We start from the raw sequence: 20,590 nt of genomic DNA, 5'->3' as shown, positions 1-20,590 counted from the left end.
CTTATGGAATATCGTCTCAGTTATGTGAATGTATTCGTGATTTCCTCTCAGAGGCCGGCCGAAGTACGAATTTAATAGAGATTCTGCTTCGTCTTCAACACCGTCTAGAATATCATCTATTTGCAAACAGTAGATTGTTACACTCAGAATAAATATTTGAAGATATCTCCGTTAGATAACAAAGTTTTGACAGCTGTACCTGATTTAATAAAATCGAAATCATCCTGAGTTTTATTTTGGGGGAAAATTATACACAGTGTGACTAATATGTCCCTAACTTAAATATGACTCTGTTTGTCATACTTAAACAGAAACAGCTGATGTAATAGACAAATTCATTCTTATCATACATTTTAAAAGTTACAAAGTGTTTAGAATCCGTAAAATAATCCTTCTTGAGAGACTATTATTTTCTGAAAAAAACGTTTAGACCATAACTAAAACCAATGATTTTGTATGAGAGAACTAAACACTTTTGCGAATGTTATACACGGATCTCCAACAGTTTTCTTTTAGAGAGCAAATATTAATATCTCTTATAGTTCAACATAGATGCTTTGTTAATAGGAACTGACTTGAAACTTCCTGGCAGATTAAAACTGTGTGCCCAACCGAGACTCGAACTCGGGACCTTTGCCTTTCGCGGGCAAGTGCTCTACCAACTGAGCTACCGAAGCACGACTCACGCCCGGTACTCACAGCATTACTTCTGCCAGTACCTCGTCTCCTACCTTCCAAAATTTCATATCAGCGCACACTCCGCTGCAGAGTGAAAATCTCATTCTGGAAACATCCCCCAGGCTGTGGCTAAGCCATGTCTCCGCAATATCCTTTCTTTCAGGAGTGCTAGTTCTGCAAGGTTCGCAGGAGAGCTTCTGTAAAGTTTGGAAGGTAGGAGACGAGGTACTGGCAGAAGTAATGCTGTGAGTACCGGGCGTGAGTCGTGCTTCGGTAGCTCAGTTGGTCAGTCTGCTTTCGGCTGCGGTGGGGCGAGGACGTCCGCTGCGCCTCGCCGTGCGCGACCGTGAGCGCTTGCTTGTGTTTACCTTCTCGCGGCGCGAGTTGTATTTGTTCCAAGTTCAGTCCGATTATGGCACACACATGGCGCCACGATACGATCAAAATTACTTTTCAACCAGATCACGCGCGTCCTCGAGCCTATGAAATAGAACAGTTCATACGCGACGATCTACGTTTAGATCCGGCGACTGTCGTCGGAATACATTTTTCTATAACGGCGAGCGTGGTTTATGTTAAAATGACCAGTGCAGAGGTCTGCGCGACAGTGGTTTCTAAATACTCGAACTCTCTCCGATTCAAACATTCTGACGGGCATATCGGTGCAGTGACGGTGGATCATGCTGGCATGGGCCTAAGGACTGTAAGAGTTTTTGAGCTCCCCTTCGAGGTCCCAGAGGAAGTTGTCAAGGACGCCTTCCGACCATATGGCAATGTTATCAGCCACGTTGCAGAAAAGTGGCAAACTTTCTCGACGTATAAGGTCTACAATGGTGTGCGCCAAATTAAACTTGAGCTCAAGAAACATGTGCCGTCCTATTTGAACATCGGTGGCTGTCGTGCAATCATCATGTACGACGGTCAACCGCGTACCTGTTCCGGATGTGGGCAGGAAGGCCATGTTCGATCGAGCTGCTTACAACATAGAATTACGCAGATACCAGTGGGAGACTCCGTTTCCCCGACGGGAACGACAATCCTGCCCCTCACGTACGCTCAGACGACGATGCGCACCATAGTTGAGAACGAAACGGGCGATCAGACACATCCATCGACGCCAGAAGTACCACGGGAGGAAGAGGAAGGACCCTCGGTGCCAACCCATATGTCGCCCCCTCCACAGCAACAACAGCAGCAACAGGCCCACGGACTCCAGACGCAACATAACATTCAGAACGCGATGGACGTGGACGCGAACATTGTCCCGACCGCGGCTTTCCTAGCGGAAGGTGATACGACGCTGGATTGCCTCCCACATTCGGATACGGATGTCCGCGTTCGAAAGCAACGTTCGCCCCGACGACGCAAGCGACGTCGGCGGACTCCTTCTGACGACTGCCTCCTACACACGGCCGGTCAAGAAGGTGACATCTCATCAGACGGCATGGATGCTGCGCCTGCTGAGGATCTAAGTGGTGTAGACGGTTCACTTGCCCATACTACGAGTGCCCAGTTACTTCTTGCACCACAAACGCGGCAGGTCGCGTCGATGGATGGCGATCCGTCTACCTCTACCAAAGACGACGTACGTGAGAGAGATTTAGGTGCCGATCAGCCACACAGCATCGTGTTGCACCCACTGTGGTCGGACGATGTTGAGGAACTTCCTGAAGAGGGCACGGGTGACAGGGGAGGGGGCGGCATTGGGGATGCCACTACTAGCGTGAACGACTCATAATTTGTAACGGGTTTGGTGGGTCCGGCATCTCTTGCGGTTAGCTTTTATTGCCATGGCGTCTACCCTAGGTGAAGAGGCTAGGCAGCACACCTTTCGGCTTGCCACAATCAATATCAACGCGATAAGGGCGCCACACAAACTGACAATGCTACAACGCATGCTTGATGCGGCGGACATCGACGTGGCCCTCTTACAGGAAGTATGTGTCGCTAGTTTCCCTGACTTCTACGGATATACCGCCCACATCTCCCACACCTCTTCTACCGATTGTGGTGTGGCTGTTCTGTTACGGGACAGTTTGGCGGCTACGGACGTACTGTACTTACCGAGTGCAAGAGCCATGGCAGTAACTGTCAACGGTGTACGACTCATCAATGTATATGCCTCTTCAGGATCAGGGAGACGGAGAGATCGGGTCCGCTTTTTTTCGGAAGATATTACGCGTCTATTTATGGGCCACATAGACGATATGGTGATCGGAGGAGATTTTAACTGTACATTATCTCCATCTGATCAGCAGCCACATCACGTCCCGTGTGCGGAATTGGAAATGCTAGTGCGTGACCTCCACCTGATTGACACGTGGCGCCACATCCATGGCCCAGCTCCTGGTTACACCCATTATACAAGCCATTCATCAAGTCGGTTGGACAGGATTTACGTCACAGGCACCCTTTCGACGGCGACGAGAGGAGCAGAGCTCTGGCCCACTACATTCACCGACCACACACCCTATATTTGCACCATTGCCCTCCAACCTGCACGTGTGTGGCGCAGTAGGCCCCCCTGGAAACTGAACGTCGCCCATCTGGACGAGCCGGCATGTAAAGGTGCTGTCGAAGAGTCGTGGACCGCGTCCTTACGGCGTCGTGGTCGGTACCGATCGACCCTCAGTTGGTGGATTGAATGTGCGAAGCCTGCTCTTAGACGCACCTTCATGGCTTACGGCCGGGAAGCAGCGGCATGGAGGAGGAGCACGGAAAACTTTTATTACACCGTCCTACGGGAATGTCTTGCTATGGAGCCCTCACCTGACAGGCAGATCATAGTCAATCGCGCGAAAGCGCAGCTCGTCTCCTTAGCACGCCATCATTTACAAGGCGCTGTTATACGGTCGCGTGCTCCAGACATGATACAATCAGAAAGGCCATCTATGCACCACGTGCTCATAGAACGCAGGAGGCGCCGCAGGGCACTGGTAACCGACATGATAACCGACGACGGTCGACATGTGGTAGAACAAGCAGCAATAGCAGAAGCCTTCTATGGGCATTACGCTCAACTTTATTCAGCAGTGCTCCCTGATATGGCGACGGTAGACACCGTTTCAGCACATGTCCACGGTACAGTTCCACCAGACATGGTACCGAATTTACTGGGAGAAGTGACAGAAGAGGAAGTGCTCGACGCCATTGGTAAAGGTGCTCCCCATAAATCACCAGGAATCGATGGGTTACCATTAGAGTTCTATCGAGCCTTTACACAACTGTTGCTACCGTGTTTGATTGAAATTTGCCAGGAATTGATGTCCCCGGATACAACATTGCCTGCACCATTCTTGGAAGGTCTGATTGTCCCCATCCATAAGCCGAAGGGACGGAATCATGTCCGCGACTATCGTCCCTTAACGTTATTGAACAGCGACTTCAAGATCTTTTCGAGGCTGCTATCAGAACGTATTCGCGGCACACTATTGCACGTCTTGTCCGGCGATCAGACGTCCTTGGGAGGACCAACAACATCAGAACTGCGTTATGTCGTTACAGAGATCTCATCTCCCTTGCACGGGTGAGACGTTTGCCGGCAGCCCTCGCGTCTATCGACTTTAGCCAGGCTTTTGACCGTGTGGGCCACACTTTCCTCACGGCCGTTCTACGGCGCATGGAATACCCCGACCCCTTTATCACAGTGTTGACACGCCTACTACATGGTGCAACTTCTCGAGTTCTTGTCAATGGAAGACTGACGGCACCCATGCCGATCCGCCGATCAGTACGACAGGGATGTCCATTATCAACACTGTTATTTGCATTGGCCTTAGAACCCTTGTTATGTGGTCTCCGAGACAGGCTCACTGGGATACAGTTCGGCGGCTCCATCTATCGCTGCACCGCATATGCGGATGATTTGATGATCGTCATACGAGGAGCTGACGATATGGCCGCGGCTTTGGACTGGATTGCAACCTACGGTACAGCTTCTGGTAGCCAAATCAACGTTGACAAGTCCGTCGCCTTGAGCATCGGGATTGGGCTACCGCAGGAACACATTGCCCCCTTACGCTTCAGTGATACTGTACGCTGCTTGGGCTTAGATTTCATGAACGACATGCGACGCGCGACGACGCTCAATTATCGACGTCTTCTTAACCAAATTAGGGCCGGAATTGCAAATCAGCGCTTGCGATCCCTCAACATCGTTCAGCGGGTGTATTATGCCAATGTATACCTTGCGTCCCGCATACCGCATGTCGCCCAAACGCTACCCATTCCGAAGCCCTTGGCTTGTAGCATTATGGCAGCGCTGGGATACTTCGTCACCACTGGTATGTTACTGAAGATCAGATACGTATCTCTTACCCTCCCCAAGGAAAAAGGTGGTCTCGGCCTAGTTAACGTCCATGATAGGGCCATTGCCCTCTATGTTAGCTCACATTTATGTCTGCTGCGCCGTTGTCCAACGAGCCTCACGAGTCTGCTTCTGACGGCGCTACGCCCTGCTTCACTAAGAGCGCCGGTGCCACTACAGGACATCCCAGCGCCCCTCTTTTATATAGGACGTTTCTATTTAGAACAAAGTTATTGCAGTGTCGCGCTCACGACACCACAAACGGCCACAACTCGACGCCTATATCATGACATGCTGCAACGCCGCCCCCTAAATGTGGTCGAACTAAAATATCCTGACGTACGGTGGCGCGTGGTGTGGAAGACTGTACACGATGCCATGCTTGATTCCGATGTTGTTTCTCAATGGTACGTCGTCGTGAATGGGAAGCTCGTGACGCAAGAACGTCTCTACAATATCCACATGACAGAATCTCCCAATTGTGTGGGTTGTAATACAGTAGATTCTGACGAGCACCGCCTCAGCTGTGGAGAGGCGGAACCGGTTTGGCACCTAGTGCGGCAGATGCTGGCTTATCTCTTGCGAGTTAGGCCGGAGCATGTATCTGCACGCACGTTATTGTTTCCGGATGAGACATTTTACCCCAAGACTCAAACCAACTCTGTCACCTGGATACGTGGACATGCCGTCCATTACCTCTGTCGTGACGGACACAAGGATATCCTTGACTTCTGGCTCTATTTGCAAGAAAGACATCATGCTATTTCCGGGCATACCAGATATCGACAGTGCTTCGCAAACTACCTATGGAGTGCCTTTCACAGCGCGCCGTGTAGCTGTAATGTTCCAGGCAATGGCAGATGAGGTCAGAACGAACTGCAAACGACCATATATTGAACAATCTTATCAGTGGGCGCAGTCGCTGGGAAGCCTCACTACGACGTGGTAGCTTTCTTTTCATGCTATTTATGTCTCATATCTTCGATGGCGTCTTCATTCTGTTTTAGTTTTCCAGGCTTGGTTAACTGTGACTGTTCGCACATTAAAAAAAAAAAAAAAAAAAAAAAAACGTGGGCGGGAGACCTGCTTTCAAATCCAAATAAATACACAAGAACAAAATAAGAACAAAATGAACAACAAATAAAATTTAATAAAGTATTATACCCTTTCCTTTCTTCTTTTATTTTATTTTTTTTATACAAAGTTCAGAGGCATATTTAATTTTTGTTCGTTGGCGGAATCTGAAGTGGCGGCGAACGGCCGTCCTAGTTAGCTTCAGGATGAAAGTGGCGGTGGCACTAGCTTTGTTTTTGTTTTTAGGCTAGATGGGTTTTCGGGGGTAGTATGGGTGATAGGGGCCAACGCCTGAAGTGGAAGAGGTAATTTTCTATAAAAAAAAAAAACTCGGGCATGGATGTTTGTGATGTCCTTAGGTTAGTTAGGTTTAACTAGTTCTAAGTTCTAGGGGACTAATGACCTCAGCAGTTGAGTCCCATAGTGCTCAGAGCCATTTGAACCATTTTTTTCCTCTCAGAGAGGTCACAGTTCATAATAATTGACGGAAAGTCACCGAGTGAAACAGAAGTGATTCCTGGCGTTCTACAAGGTAGTGTGATAGGCCCTTTGAGGTTCCTTATCTATTCTATATAAACGATTTGGGGGACAATCTGAGCTGCCGTCTTAGGTTGTTTGCAGAAGAAGCTGTCGTTTATCGACTAGTAAAGTCATCAGACGATAAAAAAATTCCAAAAAGATTTAGAAAAGGTATCTGTATGGTGCGAAAAATGGCAACTGACCCTGAAGAATGAAACGTGTGAGGTCATCCACATGAGTGCTAAAAGGAATCCGTTAAACTTTGGCTACACGATAAATCAGTCAAATCTAAAGGTCGTAAATTCAACTAAGTACCTAGGAATTACAATTACGAGCAGCTTAAATTGGAAGGAACATATAGAAAATGTTGCAGGGAAGGCTAACCAAAGACCGCGTTTTATTGACAGGACCCTTAGAAAATGTAACAGATCTACTAAGGAGACTGCCTACACTACCCTTGTCCACCCTCTGTTAGAATACTGCTGCGCAGTGGGGGATCATTACCAGATAGAATTGACGGAGCACATCGAAAAAGTTCGAAGAAAGGCAGCATGTTCTGTATTATCGTGAAACAGGGGAGAGAGTTTCACTGAAATGATACAGGATTTGGGATGGACATCATCAAACCAAAGGCGTTTCTCGTTGTGGAGAAATCTTATCACGAAATTCCAATCACCAACATTCTCCTCCGAATGCGAAACTGAAAAGGAAGAGTGGAAATGAAGCAGGCTGTGCAGAAGGGAAAAAAAGAAAAAAGAAAACCACTCCTCCCTTTTCCAGAAGCTGAATGGAGCTGCACCAAAATAAGATGATAAAGGGACTAAACACTGCCGGCATGTCAAAGCACTAGAGGCACTTAAGATTCATGTAACGGAGTCAACTGACTCGTTTCAAGATAGCTAGCTAGATAGACAGACATACAGATATGTGTATAAATATGTCCATAGGTGGTAAGGGTTTTACGGTCGAAAGGTGCAACTAAAAATCTCAGGGCAAATTACAGTTTTTAATACTAACTATAATAACAAAAGTAAACAGCATTTCTTCATCCGCGTTAACCCTAAGCAAGAGTATGGGAGTGAAGATTCTCGCGATTGTGATCAATTTGTGTAAAAGTCTTCTTCGAGGGTGTTTGCATTATTGTAAAATTTTTCAGTGCAATGTGAGACTCGTGTCACTTCTCATTGTTCTAAGCAGTCTCTTCCTCTACCGCACCATCGGGAAATTCATTGCAAATGGAAACTACTTTCCGATGGCCATTTGTTACGGGGCAGGAAACTGTTGGCCAGCTAGATAGCTATTCTATTAATCATTCTGGATGAATTGTCCGTGGTCTGGGCCGGCCGAAGTGGCCGTGCGGTTAAAGGCGCTGCAGTCTGGAACCGCAAGACCGCTACGGTCGCAGGTTCGAATCCTGCCTCGGGCATGGATGTTTGTGATGTCCTTAGGTTAGTTAGGTTTAACTAGTTCTAAGTTCTAGGGGACTAATGACCTCAGCAGTTGAGTCCCATAATACTCAGAGCCATTTGAACCATTTTGAATCCGTGGTCTGGCTGACCGTTCTGTAAGCTACTGGGTCCAGACGCGTGAGAAACTGGCCCACTGTTGCGGAAGGCAACGACTCTATCGATCAGTGCGAGACCAATTACCGCCACTAAGTGATGACTCAACAGAACGTGAGAACTCCTCGTTAACAGCACGAGAAGTATTCGAGCAGGCAGACAGTCCCGACGAGCGGTTCATTCTACGTGCTGCTAGTGTCTGCGAGGTTACTTCGTATTGGGTGCACTTCGGTGGTGATGTCAGCACGTGGTAGCTCTGGCAATTTCTAAGCTGTCGGTGCATGCGATTCCACACGTGCCTGGCGAGTCGAGGCTCTAATTAAAAGTATCGATTCCTGTTACGCACTTGGTGAAGGATAGTATGCCCATGGACAACAAAGAACATTCTGTTTACATTTAAAACACGTATCTGCATCTAGTTATGGCGTGTAAATAGTTCGAACCGTTTCATTCGTTATATAACCGGACAGTGACATACACAAAAGGGAATTTTACATTTCGGACAATCGAAGAATCTATTTGACTAGCGATGCAACATTCAAACAATTGCTCGAAATTTCACTGAGTTTCCTATCATCACTATCGGCTAGCGAAGTAATGATAAGCTTTTTTACAATAAAGTCGTGTGTACACACATGAGCAACTGAACTAGACATCCCGTTTCCGCATGATGTAGCGACTAACACGCCCAGTCTCCCAGCTGACAGAGACGATTTGCTGTGGCATGGACTATGTAACACAATAAAAGCGTTGGTAAGCCATGGTGAATCATGACCCCTCAACCGCTACTCACAACTCGCGGAGGTATGGTGGAGCGAGCTGCAAAGCGTGCACATCTCGTTCGGTGCTTGCAGCTTCCGCATACTCCGATCGGTTAAACCACCCGACTGTGTGGTCGCATATCCAGGAATCTCGACAGCTAGGCTATCGGTTTCGAATACTGCCGATCTAAACGGAGAAGTGTGCACAACCCACTGCCGAGAATGCCAATGCCAACTCATTGAACTACGAAAATATTCTTGACGTGGAGTTATTAATAAATAAAAAGATTATAGTTTTATTTATTTATTTATTTATTTATTTATTTAACCTGGCAAGATTAGGGCCATCAGGCCCTCTCTTACATCTAACCAGGCATTCTACTTATTTTACATTCATATGTTTTAGTAGGCATGTTAAACTAAATCTAGTACAAAAAGTGAAATAAACAATTTGAAAGGTACACCTGGAAAAATACATACATATAGAGTTTATATTCTTAGGTCACAAGTACTGTTATAATTAGACATTATTGAAGAGACAGATTTTAGATAGGAGTGCCGGGAGCAGGGAGTTTGAGGGAGACTCATGGTGAAGGGAGGAGAAGAATAGAGACATGATGAAACATAATTAAGGAAATATAAAGGAAAAGAAGATTGCGTGGCTAATAGAGAAAGATGAAGAGGAAGGCATCTCAGGAGCAAGATAGGAGACGCTAGCTTTGCTATTTGACAGATGAGGGGATTGTCCTTGTGCATTAATTTTGTGGAGAACTTTGTGAGGATGATAGTAGGAAATGCTTCAACTTCTTCTTAAAAGCAGCAGGAGATCGAATTTTGCGCAAGGTAAGGGGCAGTTTGTTCCAGAGGCGGACAGCGGCAACTGAGAAGGAGTTTGCAAAAGTTTTTGTTTTGTGAGTGGGCACAGTTAGGATACCAAATAAGAGTGACCTCGTGTTTCGATTATGATGACACGACAGGTTTTTAATCTCTGAAGCAAGGTACTGGGGTGCTTGCGCGATGAGGAGTCGGTGGAGTAGACATAGAGTGTGGTAGTCACGCAATTTGTCCGGCCGCAGCCACCCTAGCTCGGAGTATGAAGCACTAACATGATCATATCGGCGAATGTTGCAGGTGTAACGCACACAGGCATTCATGGTTAGCTCTAGCCGTCTTTTGTTTTCACTACTCATGCCTTGTTGAATCACATCACAATAGTGGAGGTTCGGTAGAACGAGTGCTTGCACGAGCTGGCGTTTCAAGTCCTGTGGAAATATGTTCCGAAACTTTTTGAGAGCATAGAGACAAGCAGACGTCTTTCGGCACACTACGACTGTATTCTCCGCCCAGTTGAGATGCTCATCCAAAGTTACACCCAAGTTCTTCACTGTTTTCTGGTATGGTATTGGAGTACCGTCGAGCAGAATAGGAGATAGCCGTTCGCGGAAATCTGAACTTATTAATTTCTGATGGGCTATTAAGATTACTTGCGTCTTTTTTGCATTTAGTTTAAGCCCCAGGTTTTTCGCCCATCTCACTACTGAAGACAGATCATCATTCATCTGAGCGATTGCAGTGTTTACATCTTCAGGTCTGACGCTTAGGTAGAGCTGGAGGTCGTCGGCATAGAAATGATATTTACAGGAGGACAGAACCGACGAAATATCGTTGACATATAAAGAAAACAAAAGTGGTCCTAAGACTGATCCTTGTGGCACTCCCGAGGAAACATGTTTCCAGGTAGATTTTTCATTTACGCAGACAACACATTGCTGTCTGTCTTTTAAGTAGCTTTCAAACCATCTCATTGCACTATCAGAGAAATTAAGCTGTTGCATTTTTCTGAGCAATATGTCAAAGTTAACAGTGTCAAAAGCTTTGCTGAAGTCCAGTAGCGTCAATATTGTTGCCTTTCGATTGTCGATGGCATATTTCAGGTCATCAGTTACTTTAATTAGAGCAGTGTTTGTGCTGTGATGTTTACGGAAACCGGATTGAAATTTGTCATATAGGCTAAATTCATGCAAGTGTTCAGTGATTTGGTCATGAACAATATACTCAAGCGCTTTGGAAACAGCAGGCAGTATGCTAATTGGTCGGTAATCACTAGGCAGTTGCGGGTTTTCGATCTTAGGGATGGGTCGAATTAGGCTTCTTTTCCATGCAGTGGGATATATTCCGTTCACGAGGGAAAAATTAAATATGTCAGTTAAGACAGGTACTAAGATATCGGCAACATTCTTAATCATGGTTATACCGATACTGTCGTTGCCTATTGCATCAGAAGAGATTCTCATTATTGCTTTTCTTGCCGTATTTGTTGTTACATGTTTTAGATGGAAGGTATCGTTGTTAGTTATCCTGTTTGGGGATTCTTGTGGACGGTAATTATCAGCTGTGCTGGTATTCAGAGGTGCAGAGAAGAATTCATTTAATTCGTTAGCTGACACATGAAAAGTAGTTTCCGATTTTGCCTTTCCGACCCCCAAGCTACGGAGATTCTTCCATAGAGTCGTGGGCGTCAGATCGCTGCATACAAGGGAGCGAGCGTGCCTGATTTTAGCATTGCGAATGCATTGTTTCACTCTGTTCCGTAGCTTTCTATATTCTTCGAAACGCTCGGGTTTCAGATCTGCCTTGAAACGCCTGTGGGCAGCATCCCTATTAGTCATCATTTGACGTAATTCAGCTGTCAGCCATGGAGCAGGAGATTTTCTTACACGGATTGTGCGCACAGGTGCATGTTTGTCATAGAGGGCAGTGAGCTTATCACCAAGTTCATTAATTTTGCCGTCGATTGTGGGTTTTCTGATTATTTGATGCCATGAGATTTCTGAGCAATCGGCTGTTAGAGCATCAAGGTCAATACGTTTCATGTTCCTACAAGTTATGTAACGCGATTTGATCCTTGGGGGCTGCACAGAGTAGGCCAGGAATATTACATCATGTGCTGAGAGGCCAGGGGCCGATGTTTGACCAACATCTCTTACTTTGTCAGTCTGTTTCGTTGCGATTACGTCTATAAGAGTATGACTGTGCGCCGTATGGTGTGTAGGTTGTAATGGAAGAATGTTCTTGCTATTGCAACTAAACAGTCTTCTTAGGTTTATTGCGGAGGGAGTGTCTCTTAGCAGGTCTATGTTCAAGTCACCCATTACGATGACATGTTCGTATTGACACTGAAGTGAATGTAATTCCGACTGGAAGGAACTCATTGAGCTTATTTTTGGCGGCTATAATAACTACTATAATAACTACTTTCATGGGCTGAATAATTTAGTTACTTTAAACGAACTTCGATAATGTCGAAATAATAGTCACCAGTCGAATTGGACAAACTTCTCTTCAAAATGGATTACAGCAGTGGCGTTCGTAATCTACATTCGCGTGTATAAGTCTGTTACCCAATTTTTTATCGGTGCCTATGACACTAATATACCCCGTTATTATTGAATTTACGAGGACTATTCAGAAAGTAAGGTCCGATCGGGTGCTAAACGGAAACCACACTGAAAATTCGATGAAGCTTTGCCCAGATGTGTTAGGCAGTGTCTCTAGTACGCCCGACGATAGCGTCACGTCGCTCTTTTCTGTCCTGAGCGCACAGTGAATGCTTAAAGATGCCTACAACAATGGGCTCTCCCGCCAAGTACGTGGGCCTAATGAGAGATTTCGTCTGTAGTTATGCAGTCCATATAGCATAACTGTCATGCCTTTCCTTCTTCATAATAATCTCGGCCGGACACTGCAGTAGCAATGAAGATGCTCCTACAGCGTTTACTCTTGGAAGTGTTCGATCACCCACCATACAGCTCCCACGTGGCTCTCTCTGATTTTCATCTCTGCTCAGACAAACCGCTGGCTTTGAAGACAACATTCTGGCACAGACAACGAGCTTTAGACCAGTGTAAAGGCGGGCCAGAGTGGCCGAGCGGTTCTAGGCGCTACAGCCTGGAGCCACGCGCCCGCTACGATCACTGGTTCGAATCCTGCCTCGGGCATGGATGTGTGTGATATCCTTGGGTTAGTTAGGTTTAAGTAGTTCTTAGTTCTAGGGGACTGATGACCTCAGAAGTTAAGTCCCAAAGTGCTCAGAGCCATTTGAGCCGACCAGTGTAAAGAATTTGCGGAAAGCGAGGGCGCCTGCTTTCTATGACGAGGCTATGGGGAAGTTAGTACAAGGTTACGACATATGTCGGAATCGGAGCCGCGACTATGTAGAGTAGTAGCTGGAAGTTGTAGCAAACTGTTACAAATAACACATTTTTAATTTTCACAGGGGTTTTCATTTAGCGACCGATCGGTCCTACTTTCCGAATAGCCCTCGTAGAATGCCTGATCACTCTGCTCTTTAATTTTGACAGTGGTTACTGAAACGCTGAAATTACCTTGATCAAAATTATTCGTAGATGTTGCAACACACTCTTTAGCTTCACAAATTGTTTTTAGATTAATTAAGCATAACAGAAAAATAAAACTGTTAAACCGCTGTAACTTGTGTGTGTCAAATCTTATGGGACTTAACTGCTAAGGTCATCAGTCCCTAAGCTTAGACACTACTTAACCTAAATTATCCTAAGGACAAACACACACACCCATGCCAGAGGGAGGACTTGAACGCCGGCCAGAGTGGCCGAGCGGTTAAAGGCGCTACAGTCTGGAACCGCACGACCGCTACGGTCGCAGATTCGAATCCTGCCTCGGGCATGGATGTGTGTAATGTCCTTAGGTTAGTTAGGTTTAAGTAGTTCTAAGTTCTAGGGGACTTATGACCACAGCAGTTGAGTCCCATAGTGCTCAGAGCCATTTGAACCATTTTGAGGACTTGAACCTCCACCGGGACCAGCCGAACAGTCCATGACTGCAGCGCCTGAGACCGCTCGGCTAATCCCGCGCAAACCGCTGAAACTCACTGTGAAATATCAACAGTTGAAACAGTACCAAAATACAGTACACCAAGTGATCAACACCCAACCTTATAGATGTAAAAGCTAATTTCATTTCATATTTAAATTATTGAGTGTCAGCATTCAACCTATATTTAGTTCCTTCAGATCAGAGACTACCAGGCTGAAGGCCTGTTGCTATACAAACTGGCTATTAGTTAGTTTAGATTTACTTCTGAAACACTGGACTCGCATTCGGGAGGACGACGGTTCAATCCCGCGTCCGACCATCCTGATTTAGGTTTTCCGTGATTTCCCTAAATCGCTCCAGGCAAATGCCGAGATGGTTCCTTTGAAAGGGCACGGCCGACTTCCTTCCCTGTCCTTCCCTAATCCGATGAGACCGATGGCCTCGCTGTCTGGTCTCCTTCCCCAAACAACCTAACCTAACCTTACTTCTGAATTTTTCAAGAGAAAATTCTTGGTATAGTTGAATTAAATTCTGTTACATATTTATGACGCTTGGCCAGGCCACTACCAATGTTAGAATTAGGATCCCATCCCTGTTAATAATATCATAGCCGGCCGCGGTGGTCTCGCGGTTAAGGCGCTCAGTCCGGAACCGCGCGACTGCTACGGTCGCAGGTTCGAATCCTGCCTCGGGCATGGATGTGTGTGATGTCCTTAGGTTAGTTAGGTTTAAGTAGTTCTAAGTTCTAGGGGACTGATGACCACAGATGTTAAGTCCCATAGTGCTCAGAGCCATTTGAACCAATAATATCATACGTCAATAACTAATCTATCGCACACAATCGACACTGGTACAAAACACTAGATTATAGGAAAATTACTGTCTTTATGGGAGTCAATGACTATTACATTTTAAATTATTTATCACTCTAAGCGTCAGTTTGATGGTGCTGTCGTTGGACGTTGTAATATTGTGTGCAGATTGCTCGCTGGCAAGAAGCAATGGTGCAGAACTGCTCCATATGTGAACATTGCGACAACTCACGTCCAGTATCTTGTTCAGAGACTTAATGCCGCCATTTTTACTATTCAAATGGTACCTGAAGTAAGTGATCTTTCTACACGGATTAGTCTGCTTTACTTATTTTCATTCGCTTAAGTCATATGGTATTATACTTCCCATTCTCAAAGGATATTTTTGGCTCAGAAACGGGAGTTTGGGTAGTAAGTGGTGTAAGTTCGCGAACTTCTTGTCGACCCCTGTTCACTAGTCTGGGCATTCTGACATTGGCCTCTCTATATATATACTCTTTACTGTCGTTTCTTGTTAACAATATTAGCTTATTCCCAAGAATTAGCAGCTTTCACTCAGTTAATACTAGGCAGAAATCCAATTTGCATATAGATCACATTTACTTAACTCTTGTGCGGAAAGGTGTGCAGTATACTGCTGCATCCATTTTCAGTAAGCTACCACAAGAATTCAAAAATCTTAGCAGTAATCCACGCGCTTTCAGATCGAAACTGAAGATTTTCCTCAGGGGTCACTCCTTCTATTCTGTCGAGGAGTTCTTTAAAAACGTAAGCTGATTCCTATGTTATATTGTTGATTGCGTTTACTTAAACTTATGGATTGACGTTTTTGGGTTCATAAACATATTATTTTATCTGTTGTTACTTTTATGTTGTAATTTCATGTACTGACACGTTCCATAACCTTGGAGATTTGCTCTTCAGTTTGGCCCTATGGCATTAGACGTGTAAATAAATAAGTAAATGTGCAGTGGTATAAACTGTAGTCAGAGTTTTTTCTCTGGTCACTGCAGCACACGAGGGCCTCGCTTGCGAGAAGCTCACTCACACACTTAAAACCACACCGCGCAAATGAACGCGAGCGTAGGCCGCCATTTACGCGCCTGTCCTGCGGCACACACCTGCTGCTACCAACGAGTCCAGTGGTTGAATGCTTTCTCTCGTTATCAGCACGCATCTGCGCTGTCCAAGTTTTGAAGTCATTTTTAGGAATACGTACAAGTCTTAACCTTTGCTGTTCTTTTTCCCCGTGTATCTCAGTGATTACAATGTTCATCATGCACACGTAAACAGGCCGCACAACGGGTTTGCATACTTTGGATCAGTTGGTCGAGCAGCTGCTGGGGTATAGCATCCCATTCCTGCACCAGTGCCTGTCGGAGCTCCTGAAGTGTTGAAGGGGTTTGAAGACGTGCAGCGATACGTCGACCGAGAGCATCCCAGACGTGCTCCATTGGGTTTAGGTCTGGAGAACAGGCAGGCCACTCCATTCGTCTGACAGCTTCTGTGTCAAAATACTCCTCCACGATGGCAGCTCGGTGGGGCCGTGCGTTATCATCCATCAGGAGGGAGGTGGAACACACTGCACCCCTGAAAAGGCGGACATACTGGTGCAAAATGACGTCCCGATACACCTGACCTGTTACAGTTCCTCTGTCAAAGACATGCAGGGGTGTACATACACCAATCATAATTCCACCGCACACCATCAAACCACGACCTCCATACAGGTCCCTTTCAAGGACATTAATGGGTTGGTATCTGGTTCCTGGTTCACGCCAGATGAAAACCCGGCTTGAATCACTGTTCAGACTATACCTGGACTCGTCCGTGAACATAACCTAGGATCACTGTTCCAATGACCATGTACTGTGTTCTTGGCACCAGGCTTTACGGGTTCTCCTGTGACTAGCGATCAGTGGAATGCACCTTGCAGATCTCCGGGCGAATAAACCATGTCTGTTCAGCTGTCTGTAGACTGTGTGTCTGGAGACAACTGTTCCAGCGGCTGCGGTAAAGTCCCGAGCAAGGCTACCTGCAGTACTCCGTGGCTGTCTGCGGACACTGATGGTGAGATATCGGTCTTCTTGTGGTGTTATACACTTTGGACGTCCCGTACTATAGGGCCTGGACACGTTCCTGTCTGATGGAATCGTTGCCATAATATTTAGATCACACTTTGTGGCACACGGAGGGCCCGTGCTACGACCTGCTGTGTTTGACCAGCCTCCAGTCGCCCTAGTATTCTACCCCTCATAACGTCATCAATATATGTTGTTTGAGCCATTTTCAACACACAGTCACCATTAGCACGCCTGAAAACGCCTGCACACTTACTCGCTGCACCATACTCTGACAGGCACCAACACACCTCTGCGTATGTGGACTGCTGCCAGCGCCACCGTCCGACGACCGCCGGCCAGAGTGGCCGAGCGGTTCTAGGCGCTACAGTCTGGAAGGGCGCGGCCGCTACGGTCGCAGGTTCGAATCCTGCCTCGGGCATGGATGTGTGTGATGTCCTTAGGTTAGTTAGGTTTAAGTAGTTCTAAGTTCTAGGGGACTGATGACCTCAGAAGTTGAGTCCCATAGTGCTCAGAGCCATTTGAACCATTTTCCGACGACCACAGGTCAAATGCACCGCATGGTCATACCCCGAGGTGATTTAAACCGGCAAACCGCCCACCAGAGCGTTGTTTCACCATGTATCAGCATTATCCTTAATTTATAAGCATGAGTGTAGTTTAGGCATAGTGTTGCTAGCGGCATGTGTGTCTACGTTCACTGTGCGACCAATCCTATCTCTCAGACTTCATTTTTCCGCTGAAATCGAGAGTCCTCTGTGGTTACATGCAGTATCTAATAAAAAGTATCTGGACACCCTAGGTAATGCGGACTTAATACTAGATGTCAAGAGAGGTGAAACTGCCAGTTTAAAAGGCGGAGGAGAGTGTTGTGTTGACAGTAGAGAAGCAGTAAGAGCAAAACGGCTCTGTCAGGAGAGCTCAGTGACTTCGAACACCGACTAGTCATTGGATGTCACCTGAGAAACAAAGCCGTCATGGGTATTTCAATCATTCTAAAGCTGCCCGAGTCGAGTATAGGTGATGTGGCTGTGAAGTGGAAATGCAAAGAAGCAACAACAACTCAATCAACACTAGGCAAACAACATGTACTGACAGACACGACCCATCGTGCATAGCGGAGAGTATTCTAAAAAATTGCATGAAATCAGCCGAAGGAATGACATGTGAATTCCTTAGTGCTAAGCGCAGTCAAGCTAGCACAATGATTGATTTGAGTAAAAAAAAAGTGGGTTACAATAGTCTAGTAGATCCTCATTACCCACAGATTCCTGCAGTCCAAAGCAACGCTTCAGATAGTGCAGAGGAAGACGCCAATGGGCAGTGAATGGCTGGAAACGAGTGATTTGGAGTGATGAATCACGCTACACCCTGTGGCAATCCGATGGGTAGGGTTTGGGTTTGGCGAACACCCGGAGAGCCCTATCTTAGGGTATAGATGTGTTTATCGTAGTTTGCGTGTTATCCCCTTATTGCGCTTACGTAAACGCTAAATGTGGAGGACATGGACATATTGTACAGTATTGTGTACTACGTACAGTAGAGGAACAATCCGGAGAAAATGATTGTTTGTATAAGCAAGGCAGTGCACCCTGTCATAAAGAAACATTTGTAAGGAAATGATTTGTGGACTATGACACTCCTGAAACGGACTGGACTGCCCAGAGTCCCGAACTGAACCTATCAGAACACTTTTGGGACGAGTTAGAACATCGACTTCACTCCAGACCCCAGAGTTCATCACTACCTTCTCTGAATTCGGCGGTTGAGGAAGAGTGGACTGCCATTATTCCACAGACTTCCTCGCACCTCGTTGAAAGTGTTCACAGCTGAGCTGAAACTGTCATAAAGGCGAAGGATGAACTTACCCCATAATTAAGTCCACTAATATGTGTCTGGATACTTTTGATAAGATAATATGTTTATCTTGAAGCGTTCTCACTACGAAACATTTTTTTCGTTGTTTCTTTGGCAGGACTACAATAGATTCTCTACTTGTACTCTGCTATCTTTTAATGGATGCTCTCTCTCTAAATCCTATCGGTAGTGAGTTTGGTGAACGCTGAAATTAAAAACTAATTCTATGAACTGGAATTCGCAAAATAAATGGATTTCAGCTTCTCATCTGTCACCTGGATAACACCATATTTAGTAATATATATATTATGGAACTACATTGGTACATCGCTCTGCAGCAATCTACAGCATTCGGCATGTTCAGCGCAATGCTTTTGGGGGTTGGTTTGTAGCTTCCTAAAGCCTCGTACGTTTGTGGATGACGGCTGTTATGAAGGAATAACCAGGATATGAAATATTCAACCCGGCATGAGGTTTAAATCGCGAGACCGTGCTGAAAAATAATGCCTACAAATTTCTTATGTGAAAACTCTTGAAGCTTTTTAGATAAAAGAAACGCTGTCAGCATCGTACATCTTTATTCTTGATGTCTATATATTTATTTCTCAACATAGTCACCCTAGTGATGAACACATTTCTCCCAACACGAGCCCTGTTTGTTATTACCGTCACTGTGGAATATTTGACTTTGTTGAAGAAGCCACAACCTCACCTCTGCTCGCACCGCTTCATTACTACCTAAGTGAAGTCCTTCAAGGTGTTCTTTTGGTTTTGAAAACAGATGAAAATTGGATGGAGCCATGTCGGGACTGTATGGAGGATGATCGATGCCAGAGAACCAAAGGCCTCGGATTCATGCAGATGTCGCAATGCTCGTGTATGGCTTAGAATTGTAATGCTGAAGGAGAGGGTGTCCATGCGTGGACGAACTCCTCGAATTCGAAACTCGATTACAGCACGCTGTTTCTCACGCACTGAAATAGTTACGTTACACATCACCACATTACACGCTAAGGTTCGAAGACTTCCGGCGGAAGATGGCTGCAAATATGTAGACATGAAGAATAAAGATATAGAATTTATGAGAGTAGATATTTATTTTAAAAACCTCAAGATATTTCACATAAATAACTAGGAAGTATTACTTTTCAGCATGAACTCATAATTTTGAACGATCAACAATTAAAGGTATGTCATATCAAATTATTGGCACCATTGGCATAAGTAAAGAATGGGTACGGTGTATCTAGCATTAAGCTTTAAGTAAGTGAAAGTACTATGCAGTGTGACTGCTGCCTTTTTTGAAATATACTCTAAGAGAAAAAGACGTACCACGAAGGAATTATGTTAAAAGGAATAAAATCAGTAGATGTGATGTACCTTTACAGACAAATGACAATAATTCCAGAAAAATTAGATAATTTATTCAAAGAAAGAGATTCACAAATTGAGCAAGTCAATAACGTCTTTGGTCTACCTCTCGCCCTTAGGCAAACAGTTATTCGTCTTGGCATTGATTCATAAAGTAGTTGGTGTCCTCCTGAGAGATATCGTGCCAGATTCTGACCAATTGATGCGTTAGATCGTCAAAATCCCGAGCTAGTTGAAGGACGCTGCCCGTAATCTTCCTAACTTTCTCAGATGGGCACAGATCCGGTGACCTAGTTGGCCTAAGTAAGGTTTTGCAAACACGAAGACAAGCAGTGGAAACTCTCGCCGTATTCGGGCGGCATTATCTTGTTGAAATATAAGCCCAAGATAGCTTGCCATGAAGGGCAACAAACCGGGCGTTGAATATCGTCCACGTACCATTGTGATGTAACGGTGCAGCGGATGACAACCAAAGGGGTCCTGCTATGAAAAGAAATGGCATCTCAGACCTTCACTCCTGGTTGTCGGGCTGTATGGCGGGTATCAGTCGGGTTGGTATCCCACCGCCGTCCACGGCGTCTCAGCATACGTCATCGCTTGTCATCAAGGCTCATTTCGAAGCACAACTCATCACTGAAGACAATTATACTCCGAGAAATGAGATTCCAGACGCTCCGGAGAGTGGTAGGATACCAACGACAACGTCATTAAATAA

This window comes from Schistocerca americana, chromosome X (assembly GCF_021461395.2).
Source record: "Schistocerca americana isolate TAMUIC-IGC-003095 chromosome X, iqSchAmer2.1, whole genome shotgun sequence".
NCBI lineage: Eukaryota > Metazoa > Arthropoda > Insecta > Orthoptera > Acrididae > Schistocerca > Schistocerca americana.
Note: the sequence above shows the minus strand (reverse complement) of the source record.